Raw genomic sequence first — 12,593 nt, forward strand, 5'->3', positions numbered from 1 at the left:
GAATGGTAGAGAATATGGCATTTACATTGTCTACATAAGGACTGTTTGACCTGTTTGAGTGTAGAAGTTTGTTTACTCATTTGTTTTCTATTATATCTTAAAATATGAAATAAAAAGGAGAGACTAGCAACAAAGTCTGGAAGTGGAACATGCAAAGAGGATGATATTTATCTTCCAGAAGGAGAGGGCCACTGTTGTGGAAATTTTTACCCACACCATACTTTTGTTTGAAAATGTCACTTGTTTGTTAGAGTATCCACAGAAGCCACATCTAATTGACAGATAATGGTCCTTTGGTCTGTATTTTCATCCTTATTTTTATTCTTGTAGAAAACAATGAATTCAATTCACTCTGACTCTCATCCTACATTTATTCCTTTGCTGTTATCGCTGAATCTCAAAATCTTCATGTACAACATAGGGTCTAAGAAGGATCTGTAGTGTTATGATTTGACCATATCCTTTCTTGACTCTCATACAAAAGCTGAGGAAAAAAGAATGTCATTTAGAGGGGCTGTGTTTTTCCTGGACCATCTTGTACAAAGAATCCAGTTTCTGCTGAAATTCTGACAACCCTTGAAAAAGCTGGAGCCTGTAACCCAAGTTAATTTTCTTGCTTTGCTAAGAATGATAATCTTGTCATAAATGCTATTTAAACTTTTAATATTTGAGCTAAAGTAGCACATAGGAGGTAGATTTTTTAAAAAGAATGAAATGTTATCTTTTTTTGTAACTTGAAAGTGAATGAGCATATTTTGTTCTAAATCTTAAAACAGATTTAAATCTGATGTTGATCAAATATGGAAACACTAGTAAGTTGCCTTTGGAAATCGTGTGTTCACAGAAACACAATAATGAAAGGCGTCTTACAAGAACATAACACCATCTTTTACAAAGCCAATACATCCGTTATTTTTATTTCTTACAAAAATCTTTTTGGGAAGGTGAAACTTCATTTTCTCTCAGTGATTATATTGTCTTCCCTTATAACTATTTTCATAATGAAGGTGCTGGTTTCATCCTATGGCAGAGTCTTTTATTGAGGATATACTTCGCCTAATGCTCTCTCTTTTTGCAACCAAAGACATGATCAAAAAACAAGATAAATTTATTTTTGTTTGTTCTGTTGCAATGAAAAGGGCTTTAGGAAAGAAAAAATAATAATCTCTTCAATTTTTGCTTCCAAGGAAGGTAGACAGGCTCGATGCTCACGAATGACCTTTACTCCATTAGTGTGTTGTATATATCAGATATATTTTACTTACTTTCAATACAGGTGTGAATTAACATTTTTATTGCATTCTTAGTGATGAATCAAGATAACATTTTTTTTCCTTAATCTTGTTTACCTTTGGCATACTAGGAAACTGACTACTGAAGTCTAGTATATGACATTTTTCTTTTATGAACAATCTAAGCTTCTAAACATACAGATTTTGATGATTATTATTATTCTTGTTACTTGCTGATCTCAAATAGATCAAGAAAGTGATGATTCCTTATATTCAGAGCTAGCCAGACCACTCCTTAGAATGTAGTGGTCAAATTTAATTTTCACAACTGAACATTTCTGAAGAGTTTTTATATACTTTTTTAATATATGAGTTTCATATACTTTTTAAAAATAAGTTTTAAATAATTTACAAAAAATCAGGGGAAGATATAAAGGTTTTGTTAATTCAAGTTGAAGAAAACATTGAGTAATCTGCATGTTTTAATTTGGCAAGTAGACACCTAAGGTAGAATTAATTGTCTTTTTACCATCGCAAAACAACTGATCAAATGTCTCTACCATGAGATATAATTTAGCTAAATCAATCACGTCACTGAATTTGGTTAGTCAAAATGGTTAATCGGGTAACTCTATACAGATATTCCTAAAATGGTTTTAAAAAATGAAAAGAAGTAAGATTACTATTTATACTGAAAAGAAGTGTGGGAGATTAAGTTTACTGCAATAGTATGGGGGAATTAAATAGTTTATTCAAGATTACACTAAGTATTGGGTCACACTTTCTTTTTATGCTCAACTCTTAACACTATAAATCTTCACCTCATTAGACTTTAGACACATTTTTTTCTGCTATGATTTTCTTTCTAATTATTTCTGGAACCTCCTGGGGCATGTTTATAAATTCATACCCATTGCACTATGGATCCTCATCCTGCTTTCTGGCTCTGGACTCCAGGATCCTGTGAAATGTCTTGGCCACCATGAATTGATACACTGCAGGCTGCTTCTCTCCTGTATTGTTTTGTTCTAAACATGGGTCAGGCCTTAATGCTAATCGCCTGCAGACCACATTAAGGGGGTGGTAACATTTCGTAAGACTTTTTTGTTTTTGTAGAATTTAACACATGAAAAGATAGGAACTACCAGAGGAGAATAACAACAAGACTTCACATTGCCCTTTATTGTGTAAATATCTGACGTTCCTCTCTGATATGTGACCTCTAACTAAGAAGAGCTTCTCCCCAAGTCCCAGCAACAGTGGAGCATGTCCACTTCTAGCCCTGAGCCTACCCAAACCCTAAGACTTGGAAGATTTTTTTTTTTTTTTTTTGCCTCATCTCTGGCTAAGGTCACCACTACACATTATTGGGTTGATTGGTTCTCTAGATGTTTTAAAGTAGATATTTATCTCCATTTCTTTCTGGTGAAATCAAACCTTACCCACAGATTCTGTGACCTCAAAATAAATGAAACAATTGTCAGACATCAGCATATACTGCAAAGTTTAGGTTGTTCAGACTTACATAATGCCAGACCCGAATCCAAAATTGGATAGTGCTAAGGTCGGCCCGTTTCAAAGTACTTCTTACCCAAGTTCACTTTGCTTGTGAACAAGAGTATTTATAATGAAAAAGAAGAATGTCTCATCTGTTTGTTCAACCCCTTGATCAAAATCACATAAAACGGGTATTTATATAATCAACTCTTCCCATTACTGTTAAGACCAAAATATTCATTATAGTATATTGATATGTACACAGGTCTAGGAAAGACTTCGTTTTGATAGACAGTCTTACACAGTCTTAGCCTATACAAAAATAAAAAAAAAGTCCTAAGTAAATTATAGTATCAAGTGGTCCTGGCTCTTAGGAAATGGTACGCATTCAACTCTCATCTAATGTCATCTAATGTGCTTCTTTACATTTTTATAGGGAAATACAGACAGTAAGAGCAAGATAAATTAATTTTCTTTAATATAAAATCGAAAGAAATATCAATGTAACCATTCTAATATTTCAATGTTTCCTAAACAATTTTTTTTTTGCCCCATCTAAGCCACAGAAATAAGAAAAAAATAGAACAGAATGAACAATACTTAATTCAATAGCATTTGAAGCAAGTTATAAAAATATATTGCTATTGGAACAGTCTGTAGTATTGATGAAAGTGTATATTAGTATGACATTTCTCTGGGGAATTTTGACAATATAAAAATTAGCTTTAAAAAGTGTACATCTTTAAAACAGAAATTCTACTTGAAAATAATTTTAAACAGGTAAACATATGAAAACTATATGTAAGTATGTACTGCAATTGATAGCACTTTTTGACAGCCATATAGAAATTGAAGTAATCTAAATATTCAACAATAGAGCAATGGCTTTATAGATTATGGTGCCTCCACCTTTTAATGTTATATGTATTTTAAAATTATCTTTTCAAAAAAGATTAAGTGCTACCCTGTCTTCCACAATGGCTAAACTAATATACACTCAAAAACCTAAACAGAAATACTATTCAACTCATCAATCCATTGCTGGGTGTATACCCAAAGGAATATAAAACTCACACCTGCAATCCTAGCACTTGAGACGGAGATGGGTGGACCACGAGGTCAAGAGATCGAGACCATCCTAGCACACATGGTGAAACCCTGTCTCTACTGAAATACAAAAATTAGCAGAGCGTGGTGGTAATTGCGTGTAGTCCCAGCAACTCAGGAGGCTGAGGCAGGGTTCAATCACTTGAACCCAGGAGGTAGAAGTTGCAGTGAGCTGAGATTGTGGCACTGCACTCCAGCCTGGTGACAGAGCAACACTATCCCCCCCAAAATAATAATTATTCTATTATAAAGACACATGCACATGTGTGTTCATTACAGCACTAGTCACAATAGTAAAGACATGAAATAAATGTAAATGTAAATGTCTGTCATTGATAGACCGGATAAAGAAAATGTGGTACCTATACACCATGGAATACTATGCAGCCATAAATAAGAACAAGATCATGCCCTTTGCAGGGACATGAATGGAGCTGGAGGCAATTATCTAAGGATTATTATTTATTTTGCTATTATTATATAAATGTTTTATATATGTTATATGTATTTTATACAATATTGTATATTATATATTTTCATTAACTTTAAAACATGTAATTTTACTGTATTTACTTTGTTAATTCATTTCTAGTTCTTTCAATTTCCAAACATAAAAATGCAAACTAGTATTCCATTACTAGTTTGCAGCCATAAAAAAGGATGAGTTTGTGTCCTTTGTAGGGACACGGATGCAGCTGGAAACCATCATTCTTAGCAAACTATCACAAGAACAGAAAACCAAACACCGCATGTTCTCACTCATAGGTGGGAACTGAATAATGAGATCACTTGGACTCGGGAAGGGGAACATCACACACCGGGACCTATCATGGGGAGGGGGGACGGGGGAGGGATTGCATTGGGAGTTATACCTGATGTAAATGACGAGTTGATGGGTGCTGACGAGTTGATGGGTGCAGCACAGCAACATGGCACAAGTATACATATGTAACAAACCTGCACGTTATGCACATGTACCCTAGAACTTAAAGTATAATAATTAAAAAAAAAAATGCAAACTAATGCAGGAACAGAAAACCAAATACATTTTCTTACTTGTAAGTGGGAGCCAAATGATGAGAACACAAAAACACTTAGAGGGGAACAGCACACACTGGGACCTTTCAGAGGGTGAAAGGTGGGAGGAGGGAGAGGATCAGGAAAAAAACAACTAATAGGTACCAGGCTTAATACCTGGGTGATGAAATAATCTGTACAACAAGCCCCCATGACACAAGTTTACCTATGTAACAAACTTGTAAATGTACCCCTGAACTTAGAATAAAAGTTTAAAAAAAGATATTTGATATATTGAGTAATGCTTACATAACACTATACATTGAAACACCAAATATAAAATTATGTAAGTGGACGGGTATGCTCAGAAAATTATAAAAACATAGTTAGAAGTAGCTATATCTGTATGGTAGAATTTGAGATTTTTGTTTCTTCTTTGTAAGTTTTTATATTTTGATAACAAACATGTATTACTAAGTTTTATGATCAGAAAAAATATTTTAAAAATCTTCTCTACTAAATATAACAGTAAACAAGTAATTTTACCTGTGATAACATAAATATCATACATAAGGAATCCTGAGAAACTGTTTTTAAGACCTATATCTGAATTGTAGGTAAGACAAGTCAGGGTAGAGATTACTACAAAGTTGAAAAATTTTGTGTAAAAATATGGAAAAAGGGCAGGCAGGAAATCTAAAACTAAATACAAAACAATAACAATACACACAAAATGATGACAACTTCTATTAAATATAAACCTTCAAAAAGATGAACCTTTAATTCAGAGGAAAAAAAATTACAACTTCAAAGAAAATACTGAAAACTTTTCCTAGCAGAATAAAAGGTATTAATAGGAGAATATATATATATATTTCATATATATATATATGAAAACAAAATAGATTCAGAGGTACATATGCTGATTTGTTATACGGGTAAATTCATGTCATAGGTGTGCTGTACAAATTTATTTTGCTATTATTATATATTTTGCAATTATTTATTTTGCTATTATTATATAAATGTTTTATATGTGTTATATTATATACAATATTGTGTATTATATATTTTTGTTAACTTTAAAACATGTAATTTTACTGTGTTTACTTTGTTAATTCATTTCTAGTTCTTTCAATTTCCAAACATAAAAATGTTTAATTTGCAATATTGTTTTTAATTCTTAATTTAATAACATTGTGACGTTCTGTATGTTACTGTGTCCTTAACATATATATATACACACACATATATATAGAGAGACCTGAATTAAAGCAGAAGCAGTAGAGTTGGAGGAAAGAGGACATATTTAAAACTCAGAGAAGAAGAGTCAATAATTTAGAAGTTGATTGAATATGAAAGGTAAATGTAACAAAATAAACTGAAATTAATGCTTGGTCTCTATCCAAGGTGACTGAAGATGGTATATTAGTCAGCTTGGGCTGCCATACAAAAATACCAGATTGAATGCCTTAAACAACAGAAATTTTTTTATCAAGTTTTGAGGCCAGGAGTTTAAGACCAAGGTTTTTTTCTGAGAACAATTCTTTTGGTTTGTAGATGGCTGCCACTTGTACAATCACATGACCTCCTCTTTGTGGCCATGCAGGGAGAAAGAGACAGCACGGTCTCTCATATCTCTTTTCATAAGTGATATATCTCATATCACTATCATGAAAACCTCATCCTTTTGACTTCATGGAACCCAATAGCATCTCAAAGGCTCCATCTCTAAATGCCATCTCTAAATACCATCACCTTGAGCATTTAGGGCCTCAACATACAAATTAAGGGGAGACATGACTCTGCCCATAGCAGATGACAATGTGAAAACTGTAGAGAAATGAAGGAGAAAGGCAAGTTTGCCCAGGAAGGATGAGGGAAAGATTGAAGAGTATAATTTTAATTTTAGATATGATGATTAATTTCAAGTGCCTTTAGGATGCAGGTGAAGATTTCCAGCAGATCCTTGGTTATATAAGTATAATGCTTTCAGAAGGGTGGGAATTGATTAGACAGTCATTTATTTGTTGCTGATAAACCTATAGAGGAGTAGAGCATGTGAAAGAATGACAGTCACTGAGGGGTCTCTTGGAAACACTGAAACATGGCCATATAGGAGTACAGAGTGAAGGAGACTGAGTATGGGCAGAAGGATGGGAAGAGAAGCTGAAAACTCTGTTGTCATAGAAACAAGGGATGTGATTGTCGTCATCCACAGAAGGGTCAAATAAAAATTCTACCCATTAAATACAGGCATTAGGATTTCACTGGAGAACTTGTTTGTGTGACAATGCCTCCATCTTGCACCAAGTTTCAGTAGCTCTGCCTATTTCCTGTTCGCTATGCCTAAGAACAAACTTGAATAATTAGCCTGCTACACTAGTTCTGGTGCTTCAGAGAAGGACCCTGTTTTGCTCTCATTAGTTAGCCCAGATAGTAGAGTCCCATGCAAAATCTGTACCTTCTCAGATGCCATCTGTGACCCATGCTTGGTTCTTGCTGACACCTTCTTGAGCAAGGCCTCTTAGAGCATACGCTTCAGATGCCTGCCCCCATTTTTCTGTATATATCCAATTGCGCAGGTCCTGCTCTGCTATGGCTGATGTGTCCAACTGTTCATGGAGATCCAAAGTCTCCTACTTGGATGCTTTGTATATTTGATGTATTTTGTTTTATGATATGCTCCTTAATTCCTCTGCTCCCTATAGCTTTTGGAGAACATTCTTTGAACAGAGACTCCTGATTTTTCAGAATTGCTTTTCTAAGGAAATTGTTGCTAGTGTTTGCAAGTCCAACTTTACTTTTTTAAAAAACCAAAAAGAGAAAAACAGATAAAAGAACCCACTTAAGCCCAGAGGAAGCATTCTGGGAAGAGACATCGGCTGCCCTGTGACTGTGCATTTTAAACGGGCGCCTCTCCTCATGATGAGAATTACCTTGGCCCGGGCTGAGCATTCCCAGTGGGCTCTTTCCACTTAAGCTTTTTATTAAAAAAGTAAATTGGGATTATTGTATTCCCTTACTTTACTTTGGAAGCAGAAATTCTAAATTAATTGTGGTCTAAACTGATAGCAAACAGAGAGGTTCTGATAGCAGTCTGGTGGCCTCTTGTTTAGCCAGCAGAGAGTTCGGTTATTGCTGCTGGGAATGGCTTGGCTGAGATGTTTTTAATTTACATTTTTTTCCTTCCCTCTAACAAAGGATTGAATTATGACTTACCAGAAAATCCCCGGTGTCATGGAGAGAGAGATATTGACTAACTTCCTCTAACTTGATTTCAGCTATTTGTTTGGAGCTGGGTTGTAAGTTGCAGGGGGTGGCATTCTGAAGTATTTTTGTATTCAGGGGAGCACTGTCCAGAAAATGTTTTTAGTTTCCTTCAGGAGTCATCACTTCAGCACAGTGGTAGTGTTGTAAAAGATAAGAAAGGCATTTCTATACTGATTGATTGTGTGGCATTATTGCAATGACCACACTGGTAGGAGCAGTCACGGCTGTTAGGTCAAGAACTTCCCTAGCCCTTCTGAACCTGCCTCTACCTTGGCAAGGGAAATCCCAAATGTCAGCCTAAGTAGCCACCACCTGCCAAGGACTCAATCCCCAATGGAAGGGACAGAATTGTGAACAGTCATCTCTGTGGCGTAACAGTAGCTTTTTGCCTGCTATGGAGTGGGGATGGTAAAAATGTGGATGTTGCAGAACATAATTACTGGCCTGGAAATTTTCCTTCTGTGGGCAGATGGTATGATCAAGAGCAAAGACAGACATGTCCTTCCACAAACCAAGGGCGATGGTTATACAATAGTCTTAGGTAACAGCCACTATAATAGACAGCTTTAAGTAAAAGTCAGTGATGTATGTTAAAAGAGCTTCCTTGAATCCAGACAGCTCAAGTGAAACACCTTTTGAGGACATTGGGCTCAAATCTCACTACAAACATACTGCGTGAAACAGAGTAGATGTATCAGGTTTGCCTATGTCCTAAAACAACTGAATTCTAGACATCCCCATATTTCAGAGGGAGAGTTTAAAAAGAAAGAAAACAGCACCCAAATTGAGAGCAGAACTTGGGCATAATGACCTTGGAATAACATTTATTCTGTGCCTCCAGTTTTCTGAAAACAGCTTTCAACTGCAAAAATATTTTTTGAAGTTGCCTATTAGAGAAATCTGTCCTGAAGCTTATATTACAGTTTCATTATTGCTGTAATGCCAACCGGTATATGGTATCTCAAGGTACATGTTTGTTTATATCAATCTCATGTACAACTGCTATACTCCCCAGCCCTTATTCAAAAATAAAGCATTTTCCTGAGGATTAGATGAGACATGCTGTGGAGCTCAATTAATAATCTTTTTTCTAAATACAAAATGTTTTTTTTTTCAAGCACTAAGCCAAGTAACACATGGAAAATAACCTTTTATGTTTTGTAGAAAACAGTTCCCATTTGGTAATGCACACTGCAAGTTGAAAGATGGCATTCTGGCTTTTCCAATTGCTTCAAAAAGACACCCTATTTCCTATTTATTGTTTCTGTTTGGCAAAGCTCAGATTCCTAAAAGAAAGAGGAAGATAATTTCCTAAAGAAATTGAATTTTCTTTCTGACTAATTAAGGCCTTCAGAGTCCAATATTTAGAAAAAAATTAACCACAAGCTTATAGAACAGGAAGATTAAGAAGAATTCTTTTAATCTCACACAATTTAAGCCTAAAAGACAACTAAAAATTGTTTCTTTCCCCCAAATTGTTTAGATTACATGGTACAGAAAACAGGTTTTCTCTTAGAATTTCCTCCTAGGTTTGGTTGGACATATTGGTAGACAAAGATTACCCTTGAGAAATAATGAGAGCCCTTTTATATTGGAAACCCAATAATTGATTTGCAAACAAATGGCAAAGCATTGAAAATCACTGCTCTGTATGTCCCAAGAATAAGAGTAAAACCAATGAAGGGGCAGTTGTTCTTGCTCTAGTCCTAAGTGAAAGAGGCATAAGCAAAAGTAGAGATGAGGGACACAAGTCAGCCATGCAACAAATGCCACACAAGTGATGCAACCTTGGGGCCAGGAAGTGTTGATAAGTACATACCTGTGTCATACTGATATCACTGAATAATTGTTGTCAACTATGTACATTTAAAAAGATACCTATAATCATAGCCATGTTTCATGTGAATCTTTTTTAATGAATTGAGTGTCCTATATTCTTTGTTTTCTTATAAAGTATTCAAATGAGGCTATCTCAACACAAAATAGCTATTCCCAAGGCTAAAGAGGGAAGCAGATTTTAGGAAAGAAAGTACAATTCTTAGAAGCAGTCTGATTTCCTCAAATTTAGTGCCTTTCTGACATCCATATGGGAAAAACTAGTGGTCATGTTGTATTTTGTTTTAATAGTGTTTTACCTAATGATACAGATTCTTTGGGCCTTTCATACATAAATGACAAGAGAGGAAATGGCTGTCATTCATCCTGAAATATGAAGAGAAGGTGAATGGTCAAGGTCACATATCACTTGGAGATGAAGATGTGCACCGGGGTCTATGCAGCCCCTTTGCCTGTGCTGTCATTCTTCGGAACTGGAAAGGATGCCTTCCTCTTCATTCTTCTCAATCTACAACGTGGACTGAGTCCCTGGTTCTCACTCTCAATCCTCCTGTCCCTTCCAATCTTTATTTTGGGTGCCGAGCCATGACCTTATATTATTGATGACATTTTAAAGATTAAATTTCTGGATAATGTGCCAATTCCAACTGATCATGACATCCTCAGGAGCAGGATCATTGGGCCTGGAGAGCAGGAAGGGGTAGAGGGAGTTTCTGCCTGTGAATGTGACCTTCTAAGGAAAAGTGAGCCTGATAAAGGAAGAAGGTCTTTTCAAAATGTAGTCAAAATATTATCAAACCACCACACTTAAATTCACACTACAATATATCTGTGACTGAGTGACTATCTAACTGCCTGCAAATGGTTTCTCTTCCAAGAAGCAGGTAATGAGAATTTTATTTTAGAAATTCTCTATTTCAAACAGAATTCTGTAGGAGGTGCAGGCCTCTTTATACATTATTAAATCTCTCACTGAGGATTTTTTCCCCTGAAATCCGACCTAAGGTTTTCATTGGAAACTCTTGAATTCTCAGTTGATACGGAATGCTTAGTAACTTAGGTGAGCTGCATCACTCTAAATTAGATTTCATGTTCCTAGTACTGAAGTGTATTTCCAACATCTGCAAATGAATCTGGGACCTCCTGTTCTTTGTCCTCAACTCCAGGTGTGCCCAAGCTTCGTTTTGCAACATGTAACAGGTTTCCTTTGTTTCCAGTAGAGAAAGAAGAAAGTTAGAAACCCCCTTTTTTGCCACTTCATGATTCCAGCTGGGCTATACAAGGAACTTAAAGAAGCTTGTGAACTGTTCTTGCTCCATCATGTCCTTCGATGTCCCAGCTTACACTTATTCTTTAGGGAATGTACTACCAGTTGCCTAAATGCAGTAGGAGAACTAAATAGGGATTTTAATAAATAAGGAAAACAGATGGAGGCTAGAAGCTCTTGCAAAGTTAAAAGAATTGTGTGCTTAATAGACTAATGTTTAATCGCAGTAATAGCTGCCAAGCCACCACATAACTCACCAGTATGCATGAACTGTAACAGTAAGAGAGTGACTGCTTTCAGTCTCAAGGACTTTCCTAAAAATTCAAGGTTGTAAGAACCTAACCTAGAGAATAATTACTTGTCCAGACGTGATAACAGACTCTGGCAGAACAAAAATGACAGCTTGATTCACAGACAAATATAAGTCGGTCTTGGATGTCTGGCTTCCATTTTTCTGTGGAGAGATAGATGTCTTTAAAAAGCCTCAGCAGTGAACATCCTGTCAGTTAAAAAGGTCAGACACTGAAGTGTATCAGAAGAGATGATGCTGCACAGACCATTGAGAGAAAAGAAAATGATTTCATTATCCTCGTTCATCTGCTATAGATTAATTCAGTTCCCATCATCGTAGCAATTAAGGTATTTTTGTAGTCCTGTCCTGACCTAGTTGAGGTGGAACAAGGTAATAAAAAGAGGCATCAAGGAGAAGGCTACTACAGCTGTTAATACACCTTCGGAACAAGTGCTGTTAGAGAGTTTGGGGTTGATCCATTCAAATGCAATCCATTAAGACACACACACACACACACACACACACACAAGCACGCAAATCCCCTAGAAACATTTTCCTATATATTAGAGAGTAAAATTTGCATCTTGTATACCCAGTGAACTATACCAGTGCTTGAAAACAATCACGTAAAAGACATTTTTCTATTCACAGTATATAAGTGGATGGAACACTTATATAAGTGAATGGGGAAATAGAAGAATGCTGGGAGGATTGCTGTCCTCCAGGTCGAATAGGGGGCTTATTTTTATTTATTTATTTATTTTTTTTTTTTTTTTTTTTATTTTTATTTTTTTTTTTGCCAACCTGAGCTCTCAGTAGTTTGAGTGCAGCATCCAGAAAGAGGACATAACAGATCCTCCTAAACTAGCTCCTTCTAATTTTCTATTTGCTCAGTCACTCTAGTTTAAAACCTTTGTCATCATGTTTAGCCACTCTTCTAGCACTCCTTATACTATTTGCCAATTTATATTCCTTCCACTTCCTTCTATTCATTGTGCCTTCACAAGGTCATCTCTCTCCCCTTCTTTCCACACCCACTTACACAGTCCTCACAGAAGCACTCATTACTCCT

The sequence above is a fragment of the Theropithecus gelada genome, unplaced genomic scaffold, assembly GCF_003255815.1.
Source record: "Theropithecus gelada isolate Dixy unplaced genomic scaffold, Tgel_1.0 HiC_scaffold_15910, whole genome shotgun sequence".
NCBI classification, from domain to species: Eukaryota; Metazoa; Chordata; class Mammalia; order Primates; family Cercopithecidae; genus Theropithecus; species Theropithecus gelada.